Source organism: Oncorhynchus clarkii, chromosome 9 (assembly GCF_045791955.1).
Source record: "Oncorhynchus clarkii lewisi isolate Uvic-CL-2024 chromosome 9, UVic_Ocla_1.0, whole genome shotgun sequence".
Classification (NCBI taxonomy): domain Eukaryota; kingdom Metazoa; phylum Chordata; class Actinopteri; order Salmoniformes; family Salmonidae; genus Oncorhynchus; species Oncorhynchus clarkii.
Window position 1 is genome coordinate 33,820,752 of NC_092155.1, and position 24,346 is coordinate 33,845,097.

At 40.4% G+C, this 24,346-nt stretch overlaps 1 long non-coding RNA gene across 1 annotated transcript in view; it reads right to left on the reverse strand.

Moving 5' to 3' along the window:
• LOC139416222 (uncharacterized) overlaps positions 1–18,339 on the reverse strand; it is a 139,450-nt gene extending 121,111 nt beyond the window's left edge. The window contains exons 1-2 of the long non-coding RNA XR_011635071.1: positions 18,157–18,339; positions 17,896–17,971 (exon numbers count right to left, since the gene is read on the reverse strand). This is a non-coding gene — a long non-coding RNA (uncharacterized lncRNA). The remainder of the gene's footprint in view (positions 1–17,895; positions 17,972–18,156) is intronic.
• Between the last annotated feature and the right edge of the window lie 6,007 nt (positions 18,340–24,346).

The window sequence follows — 24,346 nt, forward strand, 5'->3', positions numbered from 1 at the left end:
TACATTTGAGGGAGCTTGCAAGTAAGCATTTCGCTGCACCATTGTGCCTGCTGTAAATTGTGTCCGTGATGAATAAAAGTTTGATTTGAAGTGTGTTTCACTAATAAAATACATTTATTTTCATTCAAATTAAAGAGGAGCTGAACGGAAGAAATCCTGATATGGTTAAAAATAGTCAAACATTAATTTATTTAAGGTATCAAGGATATTACTGTTTTCATAGGGTTGGGTTTAGATTTAAATCCTGCCCACATACCTTTAACACGGGACCGCTGCCTGGCAGCACCCAAATTATCAGAGCACACCAGCAAGCATTCCAATCGTAGCAGCAGAATGAACCTACAGCCCATCCATTTCTTTACAGAGAGCAAAACTACCCAATTGATTCATTAGCATACACCGCATCAGGTCTTGTTTGTTTGAAATGAGACAATGAACGAGACATAGCTACAATACATTGTCGCCAATATTATGTTGAAAGAACGAGACTTATTCTTTATAAACAGCTTGTTTTTTTGAGTGAAGAGGATCAAACAACAATAACTACCAGGTTACGATATAGTGAATCTCGTTTTTCTTAATGAGGAGAAAAACACAGGCGGAATCAGTGAATTCAGCCCACTTTAAAAAAAATATTGAAGACTTTGTTGCTGCTTGCAGCTATATCAGGTTTTGTTAGATTCTCCTTGCATGGAGCCACTATCTCATGCCCAAACTGTAAAAAAGTTATACAAATGAGCATACAAGTAGAGCACCCAAGGAGAAATTACTAGGCCAAACCCTGAACTGAATGGCCCATAGGTGGTCAAAATTGAGATTTTCAGAGAAAACACCATTTATTTTAATGAAAACCCACTGCTATTGGAATTTGTAACACGGTTTCATTTAGTTACATCTATGGTTTATGTGATCTAACTGTTAAATGTAATGTTTAATCAAAACCCACTGGGCAAAAACTGGTTGAATCAACGTTGTTTCCACATAATTTCAATCCAAAAAATTCAATCGAATCAATGTGGAAAACTGATTGGATTTGTAAAAAGTTATCAACGTAAGGAAATGTTGTCTTTTTTTAACCTAAATCTAATTACAGGGTGACGTTTTCTGGTTGATGTCACATTGGATTCACATTAGCTGACAACTCAAACAAATGTAAATCCAAACTTACACACAATGTCCGAGGGACATAAAAGCCACTCTATTCGTGGAATAAGCCGATATTATGGTGGGCCTAAGTGGCTAAGGGTCCAATTATTTTCAGTAGAACAGCCCAAATAAACCAGGTCAATTGTAATGGTTAGAAAATGTTATTCTACACCTGTGCAATCAATTGAAATTAGTGAAATGAGAATCTCTGCTGGATGACGCTTTATCTTGAGAGTAATGCAGTCAATCGGTACTATTTATGTAGACTCAAAGAGCGAACACACATGCTATATGTATGTAATTGGGATTAATAAACCCAGGGTAGAGCATGGAGGACACGCTTCCACGGGAAAAAAAGTAGATACTGCAATTTCAGCTCTTTGGCCTGGTACTTTTTAAAAAATATTTGTTGAATATTATCAACGATGCAGATAGAAAATGCCAGATAGAATTGATGCAACTCTCTATTATCTGGAATACAATAATGCCAGGTCTATACCTAATATTCCTATCTGCAATAGTGTGAATGTTCCTCCCAAATGAAAAAGCACTTGCTCCCCGACCTTCCGCTATACCCTTAGATACAACAGGACAAATTTAATGACGTGCTGACCTCAGCCCCCCTTTAACCATGTGACGTTTGATGAAATACGATTGGCTGTAATTTATACCATACGAGTAGCATGGCCATGGCATAAAAAATGAGTCTTCCCTAAAAGGGGAAGTGCACTTACAGCATGTTGTCTGGGGTGGGCACAGCTGTCCTCGCCTTGTTGGCCACCAACCACATGTCCACTCTGCTATCTGAAGAACTCAATAACACAATTCCAAACGTCGACCTCAATGTTTTATTTAGTTGTGTTTTAGTACATGGGAGAGTCTTACAGGCACTGCCTTACCTACTTTTGAAGACATGGCCAAACCTTTCTCACATTGAATTATAAGCCCTATTCCCTCTGTAATCTCAAACCCTTCAAGAGTCCTTTTTCTTACTATACCTTCAGGCATTAAGACTAGTTTTCAATTAAATGTAAAGGGCTGGACTATCGAGACAGATTATTTGCAAAGTCCTTGCATTTTGCAGATACGTTGCCAGAGGCTATTTGAGATGCAAAACAGAGGGGTTCGGAAGATCCGGTGACAGACATGGCTGAGCTCCTCTCAGCCCCACTGGTTTTGACTTTGAGCCAGTTGTCATGTACTTTGGGGAGAGCCAAGGGAGTAACAGGTGCATGGCCATTTTGAACAGCGCATGGCTTATCATGCCAGTAGTAATACCAGGTGCATCAGAGCTTGAAGCAAGCACCCTACTTAACGTGAAGGTACATTAGATGGTATGTGGACGCCTGCTCGTTGAACATCTCATTCCAAAATCGTGGACATTAATATGGAGTTGGTCCCCCCTTTGCTGCTGGGAAGGCTTTGTACCATATGTTGGAACATTGCTGCAGGGACTGTCTTCCATTCAGCCACAAGAGCATTAATTGAGGTCGGGCACTGACTTTGGGCGATTAGGTCTGGCTAGCAGTCGGCGTTCCAATTCATCCCAAAGGTGTACGATGGGGTTGAGGTGCAGGCCAGTCAAGTTCTACCCCCACCAATCTCGACAACCCGTTTCTGTACGGACCTTGCTTTGTGCACGGGGGTATTGTAAAACTGAAACAAGAAAGGGCATTCCCCAAACTGTTGCCACAAAGTTGGAAGCACAGAATCGTCCAGAATGTCATCGTATGCTGTAGCGTTAAAATGTCCCTTTACTGGAACTAAGGGGCCTAGCACGAACCAAGACAAACAGCCCCAGACCATTATTCTTCCTCCACCAAACATTACAGTTGGCACACATTCGGTCAGGTAGCATTCTCCTGGCATCCGCCAAACCAAGATTTGTCCGTCGGACTGCCAGATGGTGAAGCGTGATTCATCACTCCAGAGAACGTGTTTCCACTGCTCCACTGAGTCCAATGGCGGCAAGCTTTACACCACTCCAGCTTGGCATTGCGCATGGTGCTCCGCCATGGAAACCCATTTCATGAAGCTCCCGACGAAAAGTTATTGTGCTGATGTTGCTTCCAGGGGCAGTTTGGAACTCGGTAGTTAGTGTTGCAACCGAGGACAGACAATTTTTACATGCTTCAGCACTCGGCGATCCAGCTCTTTGAGCTTGTGTGGCCTACCCCTTTGCGGCTGAGCCATTGTTGCTCCTAGACGTTTCCACTTCACAATAACAGCACTTACAGTTGACTGGGGCAGCTCTAGCAGGACAGAAATTTGACAAACTGACTTGTTGGAAAGGTGGCATCCTATGAAGGTGCCATGTCACTGAGCTCTTCAGTATGGGCCATTCCACTGCCAAAGTTTGTCTTTGTAGATTGTATGGTTGTGTGCTCGATTTTATACACCTGTCAGCAAAGGGTGTGGCTGAAATAGCCAAATTCACTCATTTGAAGGGGTCTCCACATACTTTTGGCCATGTAGTGTATATCATTGACCATTGGAAGATGAAGAAAGTGATGAAGAAAGTGATGATGAGTGGAGCAAGAGATGGCCAGTTGATGTACATCTGTTCAGAGGTAAAGCAGAATGAGTACATCAGGGATTTAAAAAGATGAGTGACTACGTGAGGGAGAATGGGGCATGATCTGGTATGTTAGGATTGTGTCTGGCTGACCCAGTTCCTTGTGTAGTTCAGGGTTGGGGGTCCTCATTACTTGACTAATGGCCCACATGCCCTACACAGAAATGAGTGTGTAGCATATTGTTACAGATGTTATGAATAGGGATGATGATTGCTAACGTAATACTAACACGCTATTTACTATGTCAATAATGAAAGGATTTTTTGTGTATTGTATACAAATACCAATGCAGCAGTTACTCTTCCTGGGGTCCGGCAAAATTAAGGCAGTTATACAATAAAAAAAAAATCATAACAGAGTTCAAAATCCATGTGTACGTGTGTGTATAGTCCGTATGTTATCATGCGTTTGTATACCTATGTGTCTGTGCCTATGTTTGTGTTAGGGTAGGGTACGGCAGGGTAGCCTAGTGGTTAGAGCGTTGGACTAGTAACCGGAAGGTTGCGAGTTCAAACCCCTGAGCTGACAAGGTACAAATCTGTCGTTCTGCCCCTGAACAGGCAGTTAACCCACTGTTCCCAGGCCGTCATTGAAAATAAGAATTTGTTCTTAACTGACTTGCCTGGTTAAATAAAGGTTAAAAAAAATAAAAAAAATAAATAAATAATAAAAAAAAATGTTTGTGTTACTTCACAGTTCCATAAGGTGTATTTTTACCTGCTTTTTAAATCTGATTAGCACCCTGATGTGGAATCGGGTTCCATGTAGTCATGGCTCTATGTAGTACTGTGCACCTCCCATAGTCTGTTCTGGAATGCTTGGGTGTCAGAGCTGTGTGCTAGTATTTTAAACAGATAGCTCGGTACCTTCAGCTTGTCAACACCTCTTACAAAAACAAGTAATGAGGAAGTCAATCGCTCTTCCACTTTGAGCCATGAGAGATTGACATGCATGTCATTAATCTTAGCTCTCTCTGTACTTTTATCGGCCAGCCGTGCTGCCCTGTTCTGAGCCAAATGTAATTTTCCCAAGTCCCTCTTTGTGGCACCTGACCACACGACTGAACAGTAGTCCAGGTGCGATAAAACCAGGGCCTGTAGGACCTGCCTTGTTGATCATGTTGTTAAGAATGCAGAGTAGCGCTTTATTATGGACTTCTCCCCATCTTAGCTACTGTTGTATCAATATGTTTTGACCTTGACAGTTTACAATCCAGGGTTACTCCAAGCAGTTAGGTCACCTCAACTTGCTCAATTTTCACATTATTAATTACGAGATGTAGTTGAGGGTTAGGCTTTAGTGAATGATTTATCCAAAATACAATGCTTTTAGTTTGGGAAATATTTAGGACTAACTTATTCCTTACTACCCATTCCCGAAACTAACTGCAGCTCTTTGTTAAGTGTTTCAGTCATTTCAGTTGCTGTAATAGCTGACATGTATAGCGTTGAGTATTCCGCATACATGGACACACTGGCCTTACTCAAAGCATGTCTTTAGTAAAGATTCCTGCTTCTACCTGGATTATGTTTAAGAGGCTTCCATTAAAGAACACCCTGTGTTCTGTTAGACAATTAACTCTTTATCCACATTATAGCAGGGGGTGTAAAGTCATAACACATATGTTTTTCCAGCAGCAGACTATGATTGATTATGTCAAAAGCAGCATTGAAGTGCTATCACCACATACATTCTATAATGGCATCTATGACCAGAGGATTGTTTGGTGAGAGTCAGCAGCAATGGTCATCAGACAACTTCTCTGGAAATTAGATTACTACCAATAGGAGCTCATTTAGTCTATCAACTGGGAAATTATGGATTTTGACAGAGTGATAAGCACTATCTTTCCGGCTATCCAAGTGTGAGTCCCACTGTGATATTAATGTGAAACTGGGCAGGGCTTATCAGTGCTGAGGTTCTATATTTGTGCTAAGCCAGTCGCCATCACAAAGGACCATTTAGATGTCCATATGACTCTGGCATCACCCCTGCTCAAACCAGATCCTCAAGGCAGCTGCTTGACTGCAGATCCTAACATGGACCATATAGCGGGAAGTTATGGAGTCAGAGGCTATGTGTTCGGCAAACAAAGGACATGTTGAATAAAACATGCTGGTTGGTTTCTTCCTGAAGATTGTCTATAGTTCCCACATTATATACTTTTCACCACAGTCTCTCATTCAGAGGGGCATTTCCCAGAACAATGGCCGTCCATGCACTCTTTGAAATAAGCGTACAGTTAGACTACAGTATCGTTCCCTGGGGTAAAAAAATATCAAAATATACATTCAGAGGTAAACATACAGTTGAAGTTGGAAGTTTACATACACTTAGGTTGGAGTCATTAAAACTCATTTTTAAGCCATAATGACCATCGTTATGTTTGGAGGAGAAAGGGGGAGGCTTGCAAGCCGAAGAACACCATCCCAACCATGAAGCACGGGGGTGGCAGAATCATGTTGTGGGGATGCTTTGCTGCAGGAGGGACTGGTGCACTTCCCAAAATAAATGGAATTATGAGGGAGGAAAATGATGTGGATATATTGAAGAAACATCTCAAGACATCAGTCAGGAAGTTAAAGCTTGGTCGCAAATGGTCTTCCAAGTGGACAATGACCCCAAGCATACTTTTTGGGCGGCAGGGTAGCCTAGTGGTTAGGACGTTGGACTAGTAACCGGAAGGTTGCAAGGTCACACCCCCGAGCTGACAAGGTACAATTCTGTCGTTCTGCCCCTGAACAGGCAGTTAACCCACTGTTCCTAGGCCGTCATTGAAAATAAGAATTAGTTCTTAACTGACTTGCCTAGTTAAATAAAGGTAAAATAAAACTTCCAAAGTTGTGGCAAAATGACTTAAGGACAACAAAGTCAAGGTATTGGAGTGGCCATAACAAGGCTCTGACCTCAATCCTGTAGAAAATGTGTGGGCAGAACTGAAAAAGCGTGTGTGAGCAAGGTCTATAAACCTGACTCAGTTACACCAGCTCTGTCAGGAGGAATGGGCCAAAATTCACGCAACTTTTTGTGGGAAGCTTGTGGAAAGCTACCCAAAACGTTTGACCCAAGATACACAATTTAAAGGCAATGCTATCATTCTGACCCACTGGGAATGTGATGAAAGAAATAAAAGCTGAAATAAATCCATCTCTCTACTATTATTCTGGCATTTCACATTCTTAAAATAAAGTGGTGATCCTAACTGACCTAAGACAGGGATTTTTTACGGATCAAATGTCAGGAATTGTGAAAAACTGATTTTAAATGTATTTGGCTAAGGTGTATGTAAACTTCCGACTTCCGACTTTATATAGAACGTTGTGTGCCTTTCCAAATCACGTCCAATCAATTGAATTTACCACAGGTAGACTCCAATCGAATTGTAGAAACATCAAGGATGATCAATGGAAACAGGATGCACTTGAGCTCAATTTTGAGTCTAACAGCAAAGGGTCTGAATACTTATGTAAATAAGGTATGTTTTTTATTTTTAATCCATTTGCAAATGTTTCTAACCAATTCCAAACCTGTTTTCACTTTGTCATTATGTGGTATTGTATGTAGATTGATGAGGAAAATTTTTTTTAATACATTTTTAGAATAAGGCTATAATGAAACAAAATGTGGAAAAAGGGAATGCATACTTTCCGAATGCACTCTGTCATACCTTTTTCGTTGAATACCACTCATGAAATTCACTTTGCAAAAATGACGTTGTTTTACTCGATTCTAAAAGTATATTTTCTCTCTAGTGTTTAAATGTGCTTTTGAAGTGACCTGGTATGGTGAGATTTCCAGGGTCCGTGCAAAGTACTTCAAGTAATCTGAAGCGTAATCTCTCCACCCACGCTGTCACCTCGCCAACACCACCAGAGATGTAAAACAGTTATGATTGATACATCTACATTGCTGTATTTCACAAGTGATGTATGAACATGATATTCCAAATATGTATTGCTGAAATGTACTTCTTTCTTATAAAAATTATTTTGATTTAAAATATCTGGAGCATATGTATCTCCTGTCTCAATGTTAGGATATAATGTTAGGATATCATTTTTAATATGAGCTCATAGGGACTCATTTCAACAGATGGCCAGAAAACCTCATGATGTCCCATTTTCTACTTCTGACTAAATGTTGAAATGTTGTTCAGCTGCCTGGATTGCTATTATAAAAGGCCTTGTCCACTCTGAGTGCACCCAACCATAAAGAGTAGCCTCCAAATCCCAGCTCCCCTCTTGTTGTCATTATTGACTTTTGGGTGGTATCTGTGGCATCTCCCAGCAGCCTCCCTGGCTCAGAAAGGTGACGATTGATGGATGGGCTCAGGGAGACCTCTTCAAAGATGGCCGTCCATCTGTCTCCTGTCCCTGTACCAGACGGCTGGGGGCGATTCTGCCTGTCTGCCTGCCGGCTTGTCAACATGAGCGACTAGCCTGGTGGCATAGTGCCACTTATAACCATATGCAGTGATCTCGGCTCAGTTGAATCTGGAGCTGACACAGTGCCTTCTAACCCTCACTCTCAAACCACAAAACTATGACACTGACCAAAGACTCGCAGAGGCTGTTGTTTTACCATTTAGGCATTAAATGCATCAGCTTTTCGTTTATCAAGAGCTGGCAACAAGTGCTGGTGAGTAACATGATCATAATTTATCATTAAAGAATTATATATTTATATATTATTAAAGAATGATACTCTCGTATTCAGTACACACTAGGGGCCAGGGCATTCTCCATATGAAGCCTTCCTTTGTGTGATGGTAAACTAGGCACAGTCACTCTCTGGCCTCATTTTGACTTGATGCATTTGACCTCATGATGGTCAGCACTGGTTTAACAAACCTGCCATCCAAGAAAAGCTTCCTGTGCACATCACAGAATATCATATCACTACAGGAGTATTGAGATGCCTTTTGTTCTCTAAAGGAACCTCCACTAGCTGCAATTACTCACAAGCTGCCTAAAAGAGCCTGGATTTATGGTACCACCACATTAACTATGAAAATACGATATCTTGGGGACAACTAATCAGATTTCTGTGGCTATATAGCCAAAGCAGTGGGCTCCATTCAATCTAGAAAAAGGCAACTGCCTTTAGTCAATAAAAAAAAAAAAAGCAGATTATGACAAAATAATAATAATAATAATTATTCAAATGTTCTCAAGAGTGGAATATAATAGTCTAACAAAAATATGCTCCTTTCCATATCAGACAGGATAGTAGATACCAGTTTAGGCTACAGCCAGCTGAAACACACTTCCATTCAACTAGACTTCCTTCAAGCCTTGAGCCACCTCGACATGTGGCCTTATGCTGGATATCAATCTCCTATTCACCCCATCTCAAGGCATGGGTGTTAATCCACTATCTTGGCTGAGGCCCAGATGCATCAGACAAGTGCCATGTTAATCCTTCATTAAATTATTGCTAAATGTTGTTAAATCCTTCAGATTGTCTAGCATATCAGCTCAAGTATACCAGGAGATACTTGATACTTGGTAGAGATATGTGGTCAATAGCTGGTACATTATTTTTGAAGCTGAGGTGGCATATGAAATTAACTGGGCCTTTACCTCAGCAGATCTAGCAGCAGAAGTCCTTAGCCATAAAAAAAACTGTGAATCACAGCTGGAGGCCTTGTTACCACTGGTCGTTCCAGACAGTCGCTGGCTTGGTACTATTTTTAAGTGTCAATTTTTCAAATAGACTCTGTTGTGCTCAATGACATGGGTGGTGTGCCACATTCACTTAATAAACCATGCTGACTTCCTCACTCCCCAGTGTGCCTGGGCACTCAGAATAATGTGGAGTGTAAGGAGGAAGGAAGGAGGTTATAAAAAGATACTAAAACAGTGCGACACAGGAAAGACGGGCACTAGCCCCCCACTGGGATTATTTACCACTAGGTCTTGAGCTCTGCTGCAATAGAGTGGTGGGCCCATAAGATCCTTTTTGCTTGGTCTTTGTTTTGCTTCCGTAAGGGTTATCAGATACTCTTAGGTTCTTTATGTCGGGAATTAGTTACTAGCAATATTTATCATAGCCCTTTATCCCTTATGTACTTTTCTTACTTTTCAATCTGCCCTCCTCTTTGCCCTCTGAAGAGAGGTTGAGTCTGTCCATTCTTTACTATCCACAGAAAATTTACCCCAAAACATCCTGTTTAGACTCCGGTTGTTTGGACTTAAAATTCACTATGACTAAGTCCAGACGTTTTCATGTTTTGGAGGCCCATTCTGAGGATGGCTTTGGGGATAGACGAGAGCAGGGCTGGAGTACCACATGCGAGACGATGTTGATGGAAATCTTGGACCATCTCTAATCAAAACCAAGTGTTTTTCCACAAATTCTTGAGAGACAGGGAGACATGCCAAACGCCAATGCCACCATGCGTCCTTGACATCTAAGACGTTGCAGGTGGACAACCCCCCTCCACTCGATGCAGTGAGTGATACAAAACATGGGCGGCTTTGAAATGGTGCGCAAATATTGACATTCTCAACAGTGTGGCTCTTGTGGTAGGCAGCCTTGTTTACGTGCCGCCGTTTGAAAATGTCAAGAAGGGTTACCCAGAGATGCCCAGATTTCACACACTCTTTTCTGTTTTATCTCTGTCCCAGGAGCCTCAGTGGGGTCTTGAGCTGTGCCAATCATCTGTCTGGCATGAGTTTGAGCTGCAACACCCCTAACCAGCTACCATATTAATATTTTTTATATTCCAGTACGTCAATATCGGATGTTACTTGACCAACCTCTTCGCAAAGACAAGTTTTGTGTTTCAACAACTTTCTCTGTACATGGCAAACAGACTGGATTAGAGGTGTCCATGGGGGTTGCATACTCCCTGTATGTGAACCAGCCTTGCCTATCTATACGATACATCTCCTGTGATTGATACTGAGAATTACAGTGCATTAGGAAAGTATTCAGACCCCTCGACTTCTTCCACATTTTGTTACATTACAGCCTTATTCTAAAATGGATTAAATCGTTATTTTCCCTCATCAAATCTATACACAATATCCCATAATGACAAAGCAAAAATGTATTAAAAATAATATATAACATTCACATAAGTATTCAGACCTTTCACTCACCATTTGTATAGGGGAAAGGGGTACAACTGAATGCCTTCAACTGAAATGTGTCTTCCACATTTAACCCAACCCCTCTGAATCAGAGAGGTGCGGGGGGGCTTTAATCGACATCCACGGCACCCGAGGAACAGTGGGTTAACTGCCTTGCTCAGGGGGCAGAATGACAGATTTATACCTTGTCAGCTCAGGGATTCGATCCAGCAAACTTTAGGTTACTGGCTCAAGGCTCTAACCACTAGGCCGGTTGGGTTGGATGGTGAGCGTCACTGCAATAAGGTCAACATTTTTAGCCTAAAATAGTACCATTTTTAAAAGTCAGAAATCAGAGGTTTGAACCCTAACAACATCTTTGTCTAAACCAATTCAAGTAAATTGTCTGCCTACTTTAGTTAAGCTTCAACTGTCTCTAATTCAGTTGAAGAAAAATATATAATGTCCGTTCAATACCGATCTTGTTATCAAAATAGGTCCTGATTACGAGGTGTAGCTTCAGTGTCTGTAAACATTTGAAGTCGGAAGTGTACATACATTTAAGTCATTAAAACTCGTTTTTCAACCACTCCAAAAATTTCTCGTTCACAAATTATAGTTTTGGCAAGTCAGTTAGGACATCAGTTAGGACACAAGTCATTTTTCCAACAATTGTTTACAGACAGATTATTTCACTTAGAATTCACTGTATCACAATGCCAGTGGGTCAGAAGTTTACATACACTAAATTGACTGTGTCTTTAAACAGCTTGGAAAATTCCAGAAAATGATGTTATGGCTTTAGAAGCTTCTGATAGGCTAACTGACATCATTTGAATCAATTTGAGGTGTACCTGTAGATGTATTTCAAGGCCTAACTTCAAACTCAGTGCCTCTTTGCTTGACATCATAGGAAAATCAAAAGAAATCAGCCAAGACCTCAGAAAAGAAATTGTAGACCTCCATATGTCTGGTTCATCCTTGGGAGCAATTTCCAAACACCTGAAGGTACTGTCTCCTGGAGATGGACGTACTTTGGTACGAAAAGTGCAAATCAATCCCAGAACAACATCAAAGGACCTTCTGAAGATGCTGGAGGAAACAGGTACAAAAGTATCTATATCCACAGTAAAACGAGTCCTATATCGACATAACCTGAAAGGTCGCTCAGCCAGGAAGAAGCCACTGCTCCAAAACCACCATAAAAAGCCAGACTATGGTTTGCTTGGTTGCAAATGGGTCTTCCAAATGGACAATGACCCCAAGCATACTTCCAAAGTTGTGGCAAAATAGCTTAAGGACAACCAAGTCAAGGTATTGGTGTGGCCATCACAAAAGCCCTGACCTCAATCCCATAGTAAATTTGTGGGCAGAACTGAAAAAGTGTGTGCAAGCAAGGAGTCCTACAAACCTGACTCAGTTACATTAGCTCTGTCAGGAGGAATGGGCTTATTGTGGGAAGCTTGTGGAAGGCTACCCAAAACGTTTGACCCATGTTAAACCATTTAAAGGCAATGCTACCAAATACTAATTGAGTGTATGTAAACTTCTGACCCACTGGGAACGTGATGAAAGAAATCAAATAAAAAATAAAATAAGTAATTCTCTCTACAATTATTCTGACATCTCACATTCTTAAAATAAAGTGACCTAAGACAGGGAATTTTTACTCTGATTAAATGTCAGGAATTGTGAAAAACTGAGTTTAAATGTATTTGGCTAATGTGTATGTAAACTTCCGACTTCAATTGTATCTAATCAAGACATGTTAGTGTTTTATTTATTTTTTACATTACACAGCATTTTGTCTAGATCGTTGACAACAAAAATGACAATTAAATCAATTGTAATCCCACTTTGTAACACAAAATGTGGAAAAGGTTAAGGGGTGTGAAATACTTTCTGAAAGCACTGTATGTGTTAACTGTTGTTACTTCTATTGTCAATGCTGTGGTTAATTTGGTTACTAATTTGTGATTAATGCTGTGGTTAATGTTGTTACTAATTTGATTTAAATGTGTTTTATGTACAAATGTACTGTTTTAATTTCAGGGAGAACTTCACTGTAAAACATACAGTTTACAGTATAATCCTGTACATTTACAGGGAACAGTTGTACAGTGCACAGTGCTTACATTTTCAGTGCAGCCTGGCATTGTGACATTGCTCATAAGTCATGCTATCAGCATTTTCTTCCTCTCTAACCTGAGGGAATGCTCTTAATGTTTATTTTATCTCTCATTGTGTCTGTCCCTCCATTTCGCATGCAGATCCACACACACACAGACAGACCACAGTATAAAAAGAGGGCACCACTATAGACTGCAGTCCAGGATGGCTCCCCCACTGTGGTCCCAGACTCCAGCACATGTCTCCAGGCCCTACTGCTAATGAGAAGCAGCTGTCTCTGTGGCTAGCTGGGAGTCTGCTTAGCTTTACCTTGCACTCAGTAATTACTCAGCCAATGCATGCATGCATGCATGCACCTCCCAGTGTCAAACCACACAGATGGCTCAATCTGACCTGCCACTTATTAATGACCTGTTTTAGTAGTTGCTGCTGATGTCTAAGAAGATTGGTAAAATGCAAACGATCAGGCCATCTGGTTGTGAGAGTCTGGAGGGAAAAGCACTAGCTTGTAACCCAATCCCATCACAGAGAGTTGAGAGGGAGCGATTCCTCTGGCTGTTTGACATGTTGGGCATGTGTCTGTGTAGCCTTGTGTGTTGCTACTGCCACTGCAAAATACAGCAGGCTTTACTGTGCGATAACAGATGAGTGAAACACGCAGAGTGATAACAAATTTCTGTAATGATCAATTTCAGAGTTGCGCTAAAGCAGCATTATGCCCTTTCGTTGACCCCTTTCATTGACAAGCAAGACTGAAAAAACAGTCATACACCACACATTCATATTATATGCTGTTGTTCTTTTCCCTAAGGCCTTTGGCATGCGTTTGGCTGCCAAGGTTTCTGAAGCGTAACTTAAAGGGGGTGTCGAGGGGGATTGAGAGAGGTGGGGTGTGAATATACAATGCAAGACCGAAGCAAATCGAGACCGAATCAAGATCAAAACCAGGAAAATGCGAGTCCAAGACCATGATTGTAGTAATTTTGCCAAATCACCAAAATGTCCAATATGTCCAGAGTTCAAAATGTCCAGTATTTCTGTGTTCATATTTCAGAACAACACATGGATTCTTTAGACATTCAAAATAGTGTGCTGAGGGAAAATATGGCAAAACTACAAATTATTACTAACCCAAACACAGTGGGAAAAATGGGCCTTCTATGAAGGGCTAAGGGGCCTTCAGAGAAGGGCTAAGGATTTATAAAATAATGATGATAATGATATTATTTTCAATGATTTTCTGATTTAATTTCTTCAGATTTTGTTGTAAAAGAAAGGGTTAATACTGAAGAAAAAAACTTTATTTGCTGGTCTCTGGGGAGGTAAATCTAGCTAGCTAAGTCAGCCATTGGCTAGGCCATCCGAAGCTAGATAAATGCATCTGCCATTCAACGGTATTAGGGCAACATTTTGGAGTGACAGTGCAATTAACCATTCACAATTTGACTTAATGGGTGGGAACGTTTTTTAACAAAAACATATGTAAACTTTTTCCTTCTTGAATAGCAAGTAGAAGTTTTCCCATGGTCTAGCTAGCTAGCTTTTGTCGACGGCTAGTTTGCAGTGGCTGCAGCAGGTGTTATCAAAGACGATGTTGTTGCTCATTTGTTAGTTTCTCCCCTTTCAAGAATGACTTTCAACAAGAAGTTTCAAATGATCATCATCATCTGGTGAGTGTAACTGTGTCTTTTATTGCAGCGCACTATTGTTAGCAATCTCTTTGTTGCATTTACAGTGGAACTGACAGCATTTTAGCAACATGAAATCTTATTAAAATCTGTTCATTTTCACTCCCAGGAAGAACAACATTTTTTTTTTTTAATCTGACAAGCGACCACTTAGATATAGTCATTTTCACGTTTTCATAAATTCTTAGTATACGTAATTCCCTAGCATTGTAAGGCATTTGTGAAAATTGTATAGCAATATAGAGTGGGAAAGCGGCCATGTGTTTGGACAATTAGTAGACACTGCAGTAAATAAAACTGAATAAAAACATCTACACAGACCGATTTGCTATAGCCAATCAACAGTAGGCATTTATACAAACAAGCCATTTGCCATCAAAATTCCACTGATAAACAATGGGGAATTGTAGCCTCCTCATCCTTCTGCAGCTTGCCTGCCAATGCATATTGGTCCCAACGAAGCACCAAAGCTTACTGGTTAAAGTTGGCTAGCTTGCTAGCTAGCTACTTCCAGACACAAATGAGAGAACACCTCACTCTGATCATTTTACTCGCCGTAGCAGAGCTGGTTAGGCTGTTCAAATGTTATCTAGAGCGTTCTTGACTAATTATTAAAAAAAATGTGTCTAAGTTTACTGACACCAGTCATATTCAGAGGGTGTTGCGCATTCGTAAATTCATCAGTTGTTCTGAATTTGCAAATGCAAAAGATATGCTAACAATTACAATCGTTCAAGTTCTTGCTAGCCAACCAAATGACAGCTACATCTCTAGCTGTGTATAGCCACCGAAAAACGATATGAGGGGGAAAAGTCAGTCACTCACCCACTGCTCCAATGGCATGAAATTACATCCTCCTAGCAGCTAGCTAACTATCTAGCTAACGTTAGGCTCCGTGTTTTTAGCTTGCTATATAAATAGATACGCTAGCCTATTAGCCACGTTATGAATGACTTTTGATAATTTCCCTTGCTAGTTTGATTGTATTGACATTCCCAGCCTTCGTCCATTTTTGTCCAGAATATTGAGTCACTGAAACTAAAACAGTGCATCCCGAATGGAAGCAGCAAATGATGTACCAAGCCAGCTGTGATTTACAACCTGATAGCAATACTTTTTTGACTAACCAGAAATGTATTGATGAATTATATTAATCATGCATTGAACTGCATCCATCTATTCTGCCAACAATGCCTTAGTGTACATCATGGATTCGTTGAGTCAAATATGGAACCTATTTTTAAAACCTCTTATAAAGTTGGTTTTGTAGCATAAACTAGGAATTTCATATTTTTTTTACAGAAATTATGATTGCCTATTGTTTCATATCTGGAAAGTAGTTAAAACACTATCAGTTCCACTTTAAACACAGATTACTTTGTGTGCTAAACCTGAAATGTTTTGCAATGGGAAGTGCCAACCTGGAGAATATCCTGAAGCTATGGCTCATCCCTATGTCTGAGGTTCAGCTCCATCAACTCTGGCAGACTGTGAAAAAGACATTACGGTTCTGTGCCTAAGCCACAGGCTGTGACCACAGCAAGGATTACGTTGAGTGAATCCATTCAGATAGAGAAAGGAGGTACTTGGTTTAAAAACGAGGCTTTCCAAGCAAGCATTGGCAATAGTATGGTGAAAGCTGGACTTGCTATAGAATGTACAACACTGCACCATACCATACTCTTACAACCCTTGAAATATTTCCAATGATATCTTCATATGATAATGACGGTGAAATCCTTGTGTACAAGCTTTTGTTCTAGCCTAGTGTAGCACATGGGGATGTGTCCACACTTTTCGATTGTGCGACTGGGTAAGGTGGTCACGTGTGTTTGCGTGGCGGAAGTGGAGGAAGTGGTAATCACTAGCCAGCAGTGTGATGTTCTTTACACTAAAATACTTCCAATTCAACTAATCATCGAACTCTTCATTAATTGAATAGGTGTATGAGTAGATGGTTGGAACAAAAGCGTGTACATCATGTGGGTCTCTAGGAGCAAAGCTCAACAATGAATAGTCAGACTACCTCATCTAATATATCCTCCTGGTTGAGTTTCTTGATCATGAACGTGTGTAAGATATGACTGATGGACAAAAGTGCACTTAATAATAACGTGACCCATGTTGCAGAGCCATCCATCATTCATGTTCCTCATTCACTCTAACGGCACAGCAAACAATAGCCTAATACGACAAAATATCATCCCAACATAATCTCCTAAAAAGCACATAACCACATATAATCCCTTATTATTGTGATCTTGATCAGTATTCCAATAATAAGTGTTTCCATCTGCTGTTGAAAACTGGTTATTTCACTGGATTATCAAGGTAATACAGTGTAATAAATACCTTGAAAAAAGGAATCCTTATAACAGACAGTGTGGTATACCAGACAGTAGGGTAGGTTATTTTGAGGAACATGTGTTTTTTTATTTTTTATTTTACAATTATATGCCTGCCTTTAGACTGTATTGATGCTACACAAAAATATAAAATAACTTATGAGCTTTTTATGGCTAACTAATAGTTATGGTCTACATGAACACAATTAGTCTACTGTTGTCTGCATCCTTGCTCTGTGTGTGACTAATATCAGCACATGTGCATGACTGTAGGCTATGTAACCTATCAGAGGGTAAAATATGCAAGAGTACTGAGCAGGCTTTGAGACACTGCCCCACTCTTCACACAACTTCTCAGCGCCTCCATGTATAGCTGTTAAACACTGCTCTTTCTGTTTGCTGTAGCAGTGATTCAGCTGTCTGCATCCTTCATACTCCCCTCAACTATCAACACACCAGGAAAGACAAGAATAGTGTCACATCATGCTCTTAAGTGACCAGTCTCTCCTCTGGGAACAATCCCATAATTGAAATGCATAGAAAAAAAGCAATTGTAGCCTATCATAAAATAACACATTTGGGAGCTCAATATTAGGCTAACTATATTTTCTGGTAATGCTCCAGGAATTAAATGGTTTGAAAATAGACTGCTCAGTATTTATACATCATTGCCCCATGCAGGTTAATAAATGTAAAGGCTATGTAAACCACCGTGGTTGTCTCATGTCTCCTATGCAATGTGACTGATGTTTTTGAACAATGTAGTTGAAAGCATTCTAGTGCGGACACTGTTCTAAACACAAGGTAGATAGGCCTACAGGATAGCATTCTTACAATAGGATAGCTTCCTTATGATAGGCTACTTTATCACTGTTGTTAAACAAACTCAATAACACATTGTGATGTAAAGGTGTATTAATAAACGTGCTCTTACCTGGGGGACAGTTGCAATCAGGAGTATGGCTAACTTGTCGGGCAATCCGTACCTTCGATAAATTTTCATAGGAGCGCTGTAAATAAAAATAAAAAACATCAGGCTAAATTACATAACGTTGAAGAGCAGAGGGTAGATTAAAGATTAAAACCGATTAGGGAATACACTCATATTGTTTATAAATAATCATAGCATACAAGCGTTCAGTCATTTGCCAACCTGACCATATTGCTAGCAAGTGCACGTGAGATGCTTGCTTACCTGTGACAGGAGCTCATCCACTCTCTCTTGAATCAATGAATTAAACTGATCCACAGAAAAACTGGGGACCCTGTGAAAGATTTGCTCGCCATGTCCAGTTTCCAAATCCAGGACCCTGTCCGCGATCGCTGATGTTTGTACACTTAATAATATGCAAAAGGCAAGGGACGCTACAGAGAATAAAGACGAGATAACGTTCATAACAGTTGTGCAGCAATATTGCTGCTTCAAAGATGTCGTTTCTCTCTCCATTTTTTCCCCACGCACTTTGGTCTCTACAACCTTTATAACAATTGCTTGACCATGCTAAACTAAACGCAATCTGCATGTACAGTCGGCCAAAAATGATTTAAATTCAGGCACTCAAGCTCTAGTATGTCTAGCCTATGTGTCTGACGACGCAATGTCAACGCACAATGAGGTAAACAAACTGGTCCGACAGCGACAGTGAACCGCTCTCACCAAAGACCCTCGCTCTGAGACGCTGCAAAACAGTGCAACCTGTGACTGATTTCACGGCTTGAAGCAACTCCTCCAAAGTAATTGCACTGCTGGAGAAAATAATAATTGACACCTTAGGCTACTTGCAGTAAAACCATGAAAACTAAAACTGGAAAGGTATAGGCTACTACAATGAGAGCAGAAATCGCACTTCACAGTGCACATAACAGAGCATGCTCCCTTTCATCATTACAGTAACAGCCTCCAAATATGTCCTGTGTAATTAACATAATTTATTGACAGGCTCCTCTCATGCTTCTGGATCCACGACAATTCAATCCAAAAAAATGTATGTGATGACATTGAATCAAAGTGTGGAAAACTAATTGGTTTTGCAAAAAGTCATCAACTTAAAGTCATGTCTTTTTTTTACCCAAGTTTTAACCTAAATCCAATGACAGATTTTTTTTAAATGGATTTCATGTTAGTTGACAACTCAACCAAATGTAAATCAATACTAGACGTTGTACTGACGTCTGTGACCACTGGCATTGGACTTGTCTCAACGATGTTCCTATCTGCCACGGCGTTGCCAGAAATCTAGGTTGACTCATTTTCCCTGGCTTTGTAAAGACTATAGCCTTGACGGGAGCCCATCTTCCTTGTCCAACTGTTTTCCCACCCTCGAAAGGTGGGATTTTCAAATGAGGTGGTACTAGTTTCTACAGGTTCAGGGGAGCTACAGTGGGGCAAAAAAAGTATTTAGAAAAAGATGAGAGAGGCCTGTAATTTTCATCATAGGTACACTTCAACTATGACAGACAAAATCAGAAAAAATAATCCAGAAAATCACATTGTAGGATGTTTTATGAATTTATTTGCAAATTACCTCTCTACTGGCTCCACTGTAGCCCCGTCGATCTGGATGGGTGCTTTTCCCTCTTTCTCCATTAGTCCACGATCAGCTATTTGGTCTTTCTGACATTGAAGGAGAGGTTGTTGTCCTGGCACAACACTGCCAAGTCTCTGACCTCCACCCTGTAGGCTGTCTCATCGCGTCTGAGATCATCGTCCATCGTCGTGTCGTCAGAAAACGTGTTGATGGAGATGGAGTCATGAGTGAACACAAGGTATAGGAGGGGACTAAGCACACACCTGTGAGGGGCCCCTGTGTTGAGGGTCAGTGTGGCAGAGGTGTTGTTGCCGACCCTCAACACCTGGGACCAATGTGCCCCCTGGCTTTGTACCAGTATATTTACCCTGTATATTTTTTTATTTTACCTTTATTTAACTAGGCAAGTCCGTTAAGAATTCATTCTTATTTTCAATGACAGCCTATGAACAGTGCATTAACTGCCTTGTTCAGGGGCAGAATGACAGATTTTTACCTTGTCAGCTCAAGGGATTTGAGCTTGCAACCTTTCGGTTACTAGTCCAACGCTCTAACCACTAGGCTACCTGCCGCCCCACAATAGCCTCGCTATTGTTATTTTACTGCTGCTGTGTAATTATTTGTTTTATTTGTTAAATTTTGTACATATCTATCTTTTACTTAACACTTATTTTTTTAAAACTGCATTGTTGTTTAAGGGCTTGTATATAAGCATTCATACAATGACAGTAATTGGCACCAGGGACCAGAGACCAGCAGCCCTTTGATTGACAGTTCAGTTGCCACTTTCATTGCCTGGCCTGGGGCTTGTACCAGCACCCTTCCGGCCACTGGTCCGTCTCTTCCAACACATACATACATTTAACAGAACAACTTTGAACAATATTGGCTCATCAATTGCTTTTCTGTCAATACAAAAAATACCGGATGAGGTTTTTCAGAGTTAACCTGGTTGTCAAACCACCCGGTTTATGCAATCTGTTACAGAATTCTGTATATCTTTTTATGTCTCTCTGCCAGTCTATATCTCTTCTAATAATATATACTTTGTGAGAAGGTGAGGTGAGGTGAGGACAGTCACTCACTGCATATATCCAGTGGATTTTCCAGTCATCTCGGAGCTGACACTTATATTAAGTCTAGTGCCTTGCCAGTGCATTTTGCAATAGGCCTACTGAGCTTCATTCCTTATGTGACACTGCCATCTAGTGGCTAAGTATTCAACTGGTATGTTTCTTCCGTAATCTATCAGCATGTTATTTTGCAGGAGGACAGAGGTATTATATGCTTCTATGTATGTATGTGGATGACTCAGCACTATACACATCAGCTACTACAGCGACTGAAATGCCTGGAACACTTAACAAAGAGCTGCAGTTTGTTTCAGAATGGGTGGTAAGGAATACGTTTGTCCTTCATTTTTCAAAAACTAAAAGCATTGATATTTGGCACAAATCATTCACTAAACCCTAAACCTCAACTAAATCTTGTAATGAATAATGTGGAAATTGAGCAAGTTGAGGTGACTTGGAGTAAACCTGAGTTGTAAACTGCCATGGTGAAAACATGTTGATACAACAGTAGCTAAGATAGGGAGAAGTCTGTTCATACTAAAGCTTTGCTCTGCCTTAACACTATCAACAAGGCAGGTCCTACTGTTCAGTCGAGTGGTCAGGTGCCACAAAGGGAATTAGGAAAATGACAATTGGCTCAGAACAGGGCAGCACATCTGGCATTTAAATGTACACGGAGAGCTAACATTAATGATATGCATGTGAATCTCTCAAAGTGGAGGAGAGATTGACTTCATCAGTACTTGTTTTTGTAAGAAGTAGTGACAAGCTGAATGCACGGAGCTGTCTGTTTAAATTACTTGCACACAGCTCGGATGTAACGATTAATCGTTGGGAGAAGGAGAAGAGGACCAAAGTGCAGCATGGTACGTATTCATAATACTTTTAATAAAGATGAATACTCGAACAAAAACAACAAATTAACAGTTCTGCAAGGTGCAACAAAAACACTAAACAGAAAATAACTACCCACACCTCATAGTGGGAAAACAGGCTACCTAAGTATGGTTCTCAATCAGAGACAACGATCCAGCTGTCTCTGATTGGGAACCATACCAGGCCAAACACAGAAATACAAAACCTAGAACAAAAACATAGAATGCCCATCCCAACTCACGCCGTGACCAAACTAAAACAGAGACATAAAAAGGAACTAAGGTCAGGACGTGACATCGGACACCTATGCATACCCACAAAACATGCCACCAGAGGTCTTTTCACAATTCCCAAGTCCAGAACAGACTATGGGTGGTGCACAGTACTACATAGAGCCATGACTCCATGGAAGCATATTGAAACTGATGCAAGCAGTAGAATCAGATTTTAAAAAACAGATAAAAATACACCTTGTGGGGACTGTGGGGACTGTGAAGGGACACACACACAGGTACAGACCCACTCACAGACACACGCATACGCACACAAACGCTAGCACATGCACTCTACACATAAGTACATCGTAATATTGTTGTATGGTTGTATTATCAATTTTGTATTGTAGATATATAGTGGTGAAATGCCCAAACTCTGTTGTGCATACAAAACGCTGCTGGCACCCGGCCATACAATGACGAGATGTTATCTTTCTCGCTCATTTTTCAAAATAAAAGCCTGAAACTATGTCTAAAGACTGTTGACGCCTTGAGGAAGCGATAGGAAAATGAATCTGGTTGATGTCCTTTAAATGGAGCAAAGGCAGGAATTTTCAAAATAGAAGCCACTTCCTGGTTTGATTTTCCTCAGGGTTTCGCCTGTAATATCAGTTTGGTTATACTCACAGACAATATTTTGACAGTTTTGGAAACTTTAGAGTGTTTTCTATCCAATACTAATAATAATATGCATATATTAGCAACTGAGACTGAGGAGCAGGCCGTTTACTCCGGTCATGACGAACTAGCGACATTCTGGATAGGACTAAAAAAATATTTTAAAAACCATTTACACTAAAAAGTGTGAAAAATAATTCTTCATATTCGTGACCCAAAAACTGTGACTCCGGTAACGCGGTACTAGCGACATTCTGGATAGGCCTAAAACATATTTAAAAAAACATTTTCACAAAAAAGTGCAGATTTTTTTGTCTTCATATTCGTGACCCAAAAACTGGGACTACTGTCAGAAGCGACTGTCCGGGATAAGCCTTTTTTTTTTTTCAAAATTACATTTTCACAAAGAAGTGCAGATTTTTTTTCATATTTGTAACCCAAAAACGGTGACCCCGATCATGCCGAACTAGCGTCATTCTGAATAGGCCTAAAAAAATATTTTAAAAACCATTTTCACAAAAATTAGAGAATAAAAAATTATTCAAATTCGTCACACAAAAACGTTGACTCCGGTAAACGCCGAACTAGCAACATTTTGGATAGACCTAAAAAAATATTTCAAAACCATTTTCACGAAAAAGTGCAGATTTTATTTTTCATATTGTTAATGATTAGTTATTGGAGAAACGAGACCAAGATGAGACTCTGGACAAAGCGAATACGGTATAATAAAGGCCGTTTATTCATGCGTAATGATATTTGGCAAAACGTGCGGCACGGCTCCCATTTGTCCAGTCCTTAGTGAACTATCGGAAGAAGAGGCCTAAAACATATTTGTGCAGTTCATTTATACATTGAAATGACGTAGGTAGATTCTGGTAGTCCTGGCTCCTGGTAGGTTGTTTGTAGGTGATAGACAGTCCTCTCCAGCCTGGTGTCAGTATCCCATTGGTTCTCGACAGAGTTCTTTGTCTTTGGAGCCCATCCCAAAGGGTTTTGAGTGTGTGTGTTGTTATATAAATATTCATACACATAGCTCATATAAACAAAGACATTCCGTCATAAGAACACATACACCCAGCCATAAGACTGACCCCCTCTTCCTTATATAAACACACATCTCATCTCCCTCTAACTGGCCGGTCCCAAGAGCAAAGAACTTTTGCTGTGCACCAATGGGGCCCGCTCTGGCTAGAGCAAGGCCCGCCTCCAACCCTCCGACCAGTCAAGAAGACCGAAACGACAAGACTCCACCTACTTTATTCTATGTATAAAAATGTATGTAACCATTGTATAGGCCTCTTTTTCACCTGGCTCCTTGCCGAGTTATGTGAACTAGGTCCGTGCACGTAAAACGGCGGGACAAGATATCTCTGACTCATTAAAACTGTCTTTCGTTACAACTGAAATCCACTCTGTCCAGCGTCCGTGATTTGGTCTCAACTCTCCAGTATTTGAACACTAACAGAATTGGTAGCAGAGTTTGGTTGTTCTTGAATTCGATCTATTATAAGTTAGTGTGAGAGGACGAGACTGATCACGGCTAAAAAATCAGACGGAAGAGTGACTTCCCCAGCCATTCATCTTGCCTCAGGAAATCTGATCGGAGCGCTCTATATAAAGGTGAGCAGAGCCCGTTATATCGAAATCTGCATATTGTATTATAGCCTAAACCAAATTTTGATCAGAAAGTACTGGGCGTGAGTATGAATCGGTGCCCAAATTTTTTACATAAGAACCTAAGACATTGATCGGGGAGATCTTGTTTTGCTCGTTTTTATTTTTTATTTGTATTTTTATTTTTTATCAATTGGCCTATTATTAGAAGTGTAGTATGTAAAAGCATGTAAAAGTTCCTATTAAATAAGTGCTTACTGTTTAATTGGTTTTGTTTAGAAGTGTAGTATGCACGTAAAAGTTCCTATTGAATAAGTTCTAAACTGTTTAATTGGTTGTGTTTAGAGATTTAGTTAATTAATAGATCGACTGAATCTGCATGTAAAAGATCCTATTGA